Source organism: Ixodes scapularis, unplaced genomic scaffold (assembly GCF_016920785.2).
Source record: "Ixodes scapularis isolate PalLabHiFi unplaced genomic scaffold, ASM1692078v2 PGA_scaffold5__190_contigs__length_132052651, whole genome shotgun sequence".
NCBI classification, from domain to species: Eukaryota; Metazoa; Arthropoda; class Arachnida; order Ixodida; family Ixodidae; genus Ixodes; species Ixodes scapularis.
This window is the reverse complement of record NW_024609880.1, coordinates 7,120,258-7,126,257: the sequence shown is the minus strand read 5'-3', so window position 1 is coordinate 7,126,257 and position 6,000 is coordinate 7,120,258.

The following is a 6,000-nucleotide window of genomic DNA, read 5'->3' as shown; positions in this document are numbered from 1 at the left end:
TGACGAAGTTCAGCCAGCTGTGCTGTGTGACGTAATCAACAACTTTTTATGATTTTTACATTACCATAATGCTCCAATTAAGCTATTTCATCTGAGTAGAGTTTGAATATTTTGCACTGAATAAATGATGCGTAACATGTGCCTGAAAAAACGTGTATCTCGAAAAACTAGCAAGTTTCAAATCGATTTTTAAAAAAAAAACATTTTTTTCTTTTATATTTTATTTACACTTAAGTAACTATCAGGAAATACCAACAGAAATTGTACTATATTGTTTGTATGGCCACTATTAAGAATCGAATCTCGTGCTATGAGCGTTTGGAACGGAACTTCGCACAGGCGCTCTGCTGAGCAGAAGTTCGGCCCATGAAAGGTTTTCTATTCATCGTTAGCAGTTACCTTAACATCCAACCATAAAAGTTAATGAAACTTGGAGCAGTGAACTTAAAAAAAGTTACTTAGAATTCTGTATCCACAAGTGCGGGCACAGCGCCTACTTCCTCCCGATTCCCGGGAATACAGATCGTTAGAGAATTCTTCTTTGGGCCTTCTGCTTTCAGCTTTGAGTTTAAAATACCGAACTTGATATGTAATTGTCGTATCTTCCTATGTCAACCAGATATTTAGTGCCTATACATATGCACGATTTAGTATGTGACACTTAAGAAGTACGGTTTATTTTGTGCGCATACGGACTCTTTCGTGAGCATTTCGTAGCGTGTAAGGCATTCAAATGTGTTAGTCATGTGTTTAGCTTTCATTTCTATTTTCAATGATTCATGCCGGGTTACTTAGACTTTTCCCTCTTGACTTAAGTTTGTTCAAAACTCTAGATATTACGTATCTTCTCCGTCAATACATAGGGCGAAGCTCACACACCTTGCAAATCACCCCAGTGCCAAGTAAATATATATTGTTAGGATAAATATTGTTGCTTTATTGGCTTTTACGCTCAGAAATTGAGGTAAGTACTAACATTAAATAGCAAACCTTACATAGGTGAAAATTCTGCCCAGCTGAGCGTCTATGCCAAGTCCGTTCAAAACTCTCATAGAACGAGATTTGATTCCTAATAGCGGCCATAAAAACAATATGTTACAATTTCTGTTAGCATCCCCTGACAGACTACTATATAACCTAGCTGTGAATAAAAAATGAAATAAATAAAAAGTAAGTTCTTTTTTTTTAATCGACTTGAAACTTGCAAGTTTTTCTGAATATTCGTTTTTCAGGAAAATGTTCCGCATTATGTGTTTACTGCAAAGCATTCAAATTATACTAAAAGAAAAGAGCTTAATTGGAGTTTTATGATGATGTAAAGATCATAAATTTCTATTGATTAGGTCGCACAGCATAGCTTCCTGAACTTCGTCAAATATTGTTGCAGAAAGGCGGTTTGACAGTTAAAAAAAAGAAAAAAAAAGAAAGATATTTTGACCTAGACGCTTTATTTGCATAACTCGCCGTTTGCCTCTTCTTTTATTAAAGGAATTTACAGGTAGCTGCTAAAAAGTTTAAGAGGGGTTAATTATGAGTTAGTGTATTTTTGTGAGACTTTTATTACTGGAGAACAAGTGAAGAAAACAAAATGTAAGCTTTTATCGGCGCCATACAAACAAAATATTACAATATCTGTTTAGTTTACTTGATAAATTACCGCAATAGGTAGCTAGAGAACAACAATTAGCCAAATAAAAGGTAGGCTTTTTAAAAACTCGACCTCTAATTCGCAAAATGTTTGAAGTAGTCCTTGCTTTAAGAGGAAGTACCGCCCTTTCTTTTTGACACACAACGTCAAATTTGTTATCATTAAAAGGAGTGTGCTCTCAGCTCTCCGCAAATACTAAATATGTTAAGACACCTCATATACGTCACACGGAAGAGCTGGTAAACTTTGACAATTATCGTCCAAAAGCGTCATATTGGAACATCTTCAAAAATATATTTCATACAAATAATCGCGTTAAAGTTATTTGTAAGAGAATACGTGTCTTCACGGGTGTCTAATAAAAAAATGAGAGGCGCCAATTAAGAAATAGTGCATTTTTGCGAGTAAGTTTATTTACTGAGAAAAAAGTCAAACAAAGTCATAAAAGCAATATAGTACATTTTCTATTTATATTACCTTATAAAGCACTGCAATAGCTGCAAACGAAAAATAGTCAGTCCAATAAAAGGTGGGTGTTTTTAGAAAATCGACCTCCAATTTGCATAAAATTTGAAATAGTCCTTGCTTTACGAGAACGCACTGTCCTTTCTCTTTCACACACAGCTTTAAATTTGTTATCATTAGAAAGGGTATACTCTCAGCTTTTTTTGAAAATACTAAATATGTTACGATATCTTAAATAGGTCATACAGAAGAGCTGCTCAAATGTTGACAAATATTGTCAAAGGGACACAGTTTGACCATTTTTAAATCAAAAGTGATGATAAATAATCACAATAAAATATTGACCATGAATAACTTTGTAGCAACTAGGTGTCCGCGATAGCGATGTGGCTCACAGAAAGCGAGCCACGTGAAAAGACGCGCACCAGAGCACGGGTGAAAGGAAAAAGAAAAAAGCTCCACGAGATATCGCTAGGGCAAGTGGCTCGAGAAAGTTTTCCACGGCTACACCCTCAGCTGGCTGGTTCCTGGCCTGGGCGGCATCTGTAAATATATCCTGTAAATAAATGAAGGGCCACCTTGGCCACTTCAATTGGTGACCCGGAGACAGTCTTGGCCCAAGACTTGACAAGTCTCGGGCCAAGACTCGCGGAACTGAACTTCCTTGACCTTCAAGGTGGTCGATCACAGCGCGAAGTTCCGGGCCGTCTCGTTGAAGTGCTCCCATGTCGGTATCCATAACTGCGCCGAGAAAACGGGTGTCATCGTCGTCGTCAATGCTTTTGGTAGGAGATTCGACTGGAGCCCAAGACAAACAGTCGGCGTCGTTGTGCTTGCGGCCAGACTTATGCACAATGGTTACGTCGTATTCTTGCAGTCGAAGGCTCCAAAGAGCGAGGCGTCCTGACGGGTCCTTGAGGTTGGCGAGCCAACAGAGAGCGTGGTGGTCCGTGACAACGCGGAACGGGATCCCGTACAGGTACGGGCGGAACTTGGTTAACGCCCAGATGACAGCGAGACATTCCTTGACCGTCGTTGAGTAATTTTTCTGTGCCTTGGACAGTGCCCTGCTTGCGTAAGCGATCATCCTCTCTGCTCCGTCTTGCCTCTGGACGAGTACCGCGCCGAGTCCATCGTTGCTGGCGTCCGTGTGAACTTCCGTTTCCGCTGATGGATCGAAGTGTCCGAGGATAGGGCGTGACTGGAGTCTTTCCTTCGGTTCGTTGAACGCTTGTTCTTGCTCCTCCCCCCGCTGGAAGTTCACGTCATCATTCGTCAGATGCGTGAGCGGTGCAGAAAGTTTTGCAAAATCGCGAACGAAACGTCTGTAGTAAGCGCACAGCCCAAGAAATCTTCTGACGGCTTTCTTGTCTGATGGCTTCGGGAATTTAGCAAGAGCGGATGTCTTTGCTGGATCAGGGCTTACACCCTGAGCACTCACGACATGACCCAGGAATTTGAGCTCGCCGTAAGCGAACCGACATTTTGACGGCTTCAGTGTCCGTCCAGCATTCTGGATAGCTTGTAGCACGGCTCGCAGACGTCTCAGGTGCTCGTCAAAGTCGCTTGAGAATACCACGACGTCGTTGAGGTAGACGAGACAGCTTCTCCATTTCAGGCCGGAAAGAACGGTGTCCATTACGCGCCGGAACGTCGCCGGTGCTGTGCACAGTCCGAACGGCTTCACTTTAAATTCGTACAGTCCGTCCGGCGTGACAAAGGCAGTCTTCTCACGATCACGTTCGTCGACCTCGATCCGCCAGTACCCACTCTTCAGGTCCATCGATGAAAAGAATCGGGCGTGGCGCAGCCGTTCTAGGGTGTCATCGATGTGTGGCAGCGGGTATACGTCCTTTTTTGTTCCGGCCTTTAGTCGACGATAGTCCACGCAGAACCGAAGAGTCCTGTCTTTCTTTTTCACCTGGACTACCGGTGAAGCCCACGGACTCTTTGAGGGCTGGACGATGTCGTCGATAATTTCTTGGACCTGCTTCTGGATGACTTCTCTCTCTTTCACAGATACACGGTACGGCGACCGATGAGCAGGAAGTGCGTCGTCATCAGTAATAATTCGATGTTTCGCAACCGTCGTTTGGCGCACCTTTGACGACGTGGAGAAGCACTCACTGAACTTGGCGAGAAGGTCACTGAGTTGTCGTCGTTGTGGGGTAGGCAGCAGTGGCGTACACAGGGGGGGGGGGGGGGGGGGCCGAAGGGGCCGCGGCCCCCTCCCCCCCCCCCCCCCCCAAACTTTCGAGCCGGGGGGGGGGCAAGGTACCTGACTTTCGGGTTCATCAATATCAATGCGGTGTTGTTTATTTTGTTTTTTAACAGCGGAGCCAACTTTGTGGAGAAGTTGTAAAAAAGAGAAATAAGAAAGGAAGGGAACGCAATATGTTCATTTATGACATAGTACGAATAATACAAAATGTGTAGTTTTAACGTCTTTCGTGTAATCTGACTGAGAAAATATTAATTAAGGAATTTATTTATTAAATAGTCTATTAAAGGGTGGCGATCAGTCGGATTAATTTGCTAATGAACCCCCCATCTCCAATCAAGATTCAACGCTTTATGAAAGTCATGGATTGTGCGATGTAACAAAAATATGTAGGGCCAAAGGTTCTACAAACCACAGCACTAAGATTGTGGAAGCATCTGACTTAATATTTAACACTTTGCTGAATTTCCACGCGTATGAAACGATACAACAGAACCTTTAGTAAGAAGAAAAAGCGACAGAAACATCAAACATTTAATAAGATGGGTCCAGCTTGTGGGGACCCCACAGATCGCGATAAACGTAACCAAGGACTGCGGGTTGCGCAATTGGGCGTGTAAGCCGCGGCCTCCGCAATCTGCTTTTTGGGTATATGTGTGTTGTTGCTTTAGCGTTTGCTTCTGTTCCAATATAGTTTTATATAACGGTCGTCGGCAAAGTAGCCGGTACTGCGGGATTCAGAGTACGGAAGTACGGAAGTTGTCATCGGCAGTTTGAGAACTGCGCGAGATAGGGGCGCGAGTGTGCGACCTGCTGCCTCAGGACGAGAGCCAAATGCAATATGTGAGTGTACAAACCATTTTCCATCGTTCCTTTGTTGCGTCGTTTGACTTCCTTGACTTTCTTTTGTGAACGGACTTCGAAAACCTTAGAAATCGACACCAACGAAGAAATCACGTGAGATTTTTGTTGGTTCGATCAGGTTAAGATGGGAAGTAATTTATGGTGGAGCAGCTTTCCAGTGTTTATTGTCTATCCATCAAGGTGTTCAGCGTTTCTACTCATGCATCATTGCGTTATCAGCCCCGATGACTGCTTCGTGCATTGGAGTCGTGCTTTATATAATATTTGTTTATATGATTCTTGTTTTCTGCTAACTCTGGTGCCCTCTGTTGACGTGACTTGTAATTAAAAAAAGTAAAGTGCAAATGCCTTCCTGGTGAGGAATTTCCGGGGCACCGATTTTATGTATCATAATCATCCCAAAACCAGTATGACAACTTTAATTTAATTATTTAATAGAAGAATGCATAGTTTAAAAAAAAATGAAAATGCTTTTATTTCCTCTTGGTCTTAGTTTTCTCTTTTTATCTTGTCCCCCTTTACCCCTTTACCCCCTTTACTCCCTTTAGCCCCTTATCTTGTCCCCCGTTGGTCCGGCCCCCTCCGAAATGAAATCCTGCGTACGCCACTGGTAGGCAAGATTGGATCGATGTCAAACTGCGAATGCGGCGTTGTCTCGTGTGACGCCGAAGAGATGTCTTCTGCTATTCCGGCGATTGCGGCTGAGTCCACGAGTTCCTCGACGTGACCCACGGCGGTGCCTTTCGTAAGGTGCTGAGCCTCCTGTCGGAAGTTTGTTACGAGTGCAACAGTGTGTCCGTCT